At 35.2% G+C, this 3,263-nt stretch overlaps 1 long non-coding RNA gene across 1 annotated transcript; it reads left to right on the top strand.

Moving 5' to 3' along the window:
- Positions 1 to 1,559: 1,559 nt before the first annotated feature.
- Positions 1,560 to 2,806, top strand: LOC149158311 (uncharacterized). The gene is made up of 4 exons (XR_016262033.1): positions 1,560 to 1,730; positions 1,818 to 1,874; positions 2,352 to 2,391; positions 2,491 to 2,806. It is a non-coding gene; the product is annotated as an uncharacterized LOC149158311 (long non-coding RNA).
- The last annotated feature ends 457 nt before the right edge of the window (positions 2,807 to 3,263 follow it).

The raw sequence follows: 3,263 nt of genomic DNA, 5'->3' as shown, positions 1-3,263 counted from the left end.
CTTTGTTGACTTCAAAAAGGCATTTGACACGGTCCTTATAGATGATTTTTGGAGTAGAATGGAAGAACTTGAAATTCCTTTGCATTATAAAGTTGTTGTTCATAGGCCTTATGAAGAGCTGAAAGCCAAAATTAGAACCTCAATAGACATTTTAGGAAGTTTTAGAAGTGACATCGGAGTCAAGCAAGGTTGCCCTTTATCCCCTACTCTTTTTGGTTTATATATTGATAATTTGGAAGAGTGGCTAAATCTGCAAGGTGGGGATGGTGTTCGGTTGGGGGAGTTTGTGATAAAGCTTCTTTTATATGCTGATGACCTTGTATAGATTGCTAAATCAGCCCAGGGATTGCAGATGCACCTATATGCTCTTGAGCATTTTTATAAAACAGTGGGGATGCATGTCAATACCAGCAAGACCAAAATAATAATTTTCTCAAATAAAAAGAAGTAGAGCCAACATACATTCTTCTTGGAAGGCAACATTCTTGAAGAAGTAGATGAATACAAGTACCTCAGGATTGATTTCAACAACAAGCTTAATTGGGAGCACTGCAGAAAGAAGAGAATTTTAGGAGGGTGGAAAGCATTATATGCTCTTCAAAACAGATGTAGAGAAGCAAAGTTATGGAATTGGAAAACAATTAAAGTGCTTTTTGCGCTCTTAGTTTGTCGAGTGATATTATATGGGTGTGAATTGTGGGCTAGCAACATCCTTGTCTCAAAATGGAAGCAAGTTGAGAAAATCCAAAAATGCTTAATCGTGAGCAAGTTTAAAATAAAAAGTTCGGTTTCTTATGAGATAATGTTGAGTGAAACAAGAGCAACTTCCATCGAAGCAATTGCTATGGTGCGTCTCATAAGGTATCTACAAAGAATTGAGCAAATGGGAGAAGGTAGATGGCCTAATGTTATCTTCAATGAAGGAATGAGTGAAAGAAAGAAAGCATGGATGAGAAAAAACAACAAATGGATGCAAAAATGGAATATTTACCTCAATGCATGTCCCACAAATAGCAAGAATTTAAAAAGTTTTGTTATGGAGAAGTTTTGTAAGCGTATAAGGGGAAAATAGTTGGGTAGAAAGAAGAAGTACTATGTTTAAGAATTCAACCTCACTAGTGATCTCCAACAAAAAGAGTACATTCGAGCTAGCATTTCATGGAGAGCAAAGATTCTTATTGCTAAATTAAGAACTAACTTGCATCAACTACGGTGCGAAACAAGCCGGTGGAAAAGATCTAAAGAAGCTTGGGAAGAACGAGTATGTACTTCTTGCACTTCTGGGCAGTGAAATCGGAAAAAACATTTCATATTGGAATATGATGCTTTCATAGACATCAGAAACAGTTACAGTGTGTTAATATCAATTCCTTGGCATTATCTTTTCAGTAAAAAAATTATTAGAAAGTTGAATCAACTCATCATTAATTTAAATAATAAAAAAATTAAATTAAAAAAAAACAAAAAACCTAATAATCCCTAATGTGACGATTGACGTTAAAATTTCATTTCATTTTTCATTTCATAACGTACTTTCACCTTTTTTTAGTGAATCTACATTGATAATGCCTTTCAAAATTTATATGGTTTTCTTGTTGGCAATTTCGTTCCCTTTAATTACTAATTGTTTGGTTTATGGCCGCAGGTGAGGCTTATTCTACCCATGTGTTTGGCATCCTGGTTGGATCGACACCCTGAGTCGTTGGCATGTTCAGCCCTTAAATTTACAGGTGCGTGTATACCGGTACCAAAGTTTCTAGGCTATTCCCATGGTAGTTTCGTTTGCTTCTTTTAAACTCCGACTCGTTCGTTCTCAGGATGGCGAAGGAGAATTGGGGTTTTTCATTTTCACATTGCTCTCGTCCAGTGAATAGGTAATATTATCAATATTTTGAGCTCTCTTTCACTTCGGTATACAATTGGGCCATTTGACACCTTTATAGTTTGAAGTTCTCAGTTTACAAGCTTTTCATAATAGCGATTATAGTATTCTTCTATGGTTGCCATAGTCTATCGTTTTACGGGATTTTGGGCATAAGATATGATTCATGGGTTCTGTAGAGTTAAATTCGAGATTTTGGTTTAAACCCTTGGCAGCAAATTTGGGGTTTTTACTTCTAGTCTACTTGACTCGACTCTTTTCCCCTGCCAGTGTAATCTTTTTTTTATCTTGTAACATGGCATTTGTTTTTGTTTATAGGTGGCTTTGGAGAATTTTAGTATATTCTCAACCTGTAATTGTAACCAGAGCTCTCATATCTCATCTTATGATCTGGGTATCTTGTATTTTGTGTACTACTACTTCTAGTTTTATTGACAAGGTTAATCCTTACCCTTTTACTCCTTTGCAGGAAAGCCACACGTAGAGATTGTCATGCGGCCTTCCTACAGGTAACGAGTGTTTTTCTATGACTCCATACCAATATATTTGTCATTTTTTATCTTCCTTTTTAACTCAGTACTAATTAACCTACGCCATTTTTCCTTCAGGTTACCGTAATGGTGTTTACAAAGCCTTAGTTGAAATTTCAATGGATCTTAATCTTGGGTTTTCAACACTTTGATTCCAACATTTATCCTACATGTTGGATTCTTATTTCATTTAACCATATTCGATGGCTATTTTGTCCGCAAGGTTTCTGGCATTCACATTACGAAATCCCTCCTCTACGATTTCTCATAACTTGAATTCTTTATTTCCACGCGAACCTATCAGGGTTCGTTTTTGATGTTGCTTCGGAAGAATGTATACAAACTTCTCAATTTGGAACTTGTTATAAAATTTCGATTTAGTTATTAAGTATCATTTTAATAATCATGCTACTGTATAAATGTATTTTAAATTCCTCCGTTGAACTTTACACTGTGATGTTGTTTTTCTTAGTTAATTTGAGTCTCAACAGAGTCTCATGAGATCATATGCCATGTAGTTAATATTGGGACATAGATTTTATGTAAACTATTTCTTGGTCTAATTCAATCTTGATAAGGATTGTTATCATCGTAGTATTGTTGTATTCATTGTTCTACAATTAGAATAATATAGATGTACATATCTCAATTCGACTACTTTGTTATATTAGTGAATCCCTTGAGGGTTCTGGGATTTGACAATACGCTTATGGCCAGAGAGAGAGATATAGTTTATTCTCAACCTCCTGTCGAAATCCTTCCTTTCCTCTGTCCGTCATTCTTTTGTTTTACCTGCATTTTGGTAGGATTCTCTGCGAAGGTGCAGTCTATTACTATTTACGGCTGGAGAA

Source organism: Pinus tabuliformis, chromosome 5_2, assembly GCF_031772625.1.
Source record: "Pinus tabuliformis cultivar Carrire ecotype Pingquan chromosome 5_2, CPIR1, whole genome shotgun sequence".
In the NCBI taxonomy this organism is placed as follows: Eukaryota; Viridiplantae; Streptophyta; class Pinopsida; order Pinales; family Pinaceae; genus Pinus; species Pinus tabuliformis.
Note: the sequence above shows the minus strand (reverse complement) of the source record. Positions and strands in the feature narration are given on the sequence as shown.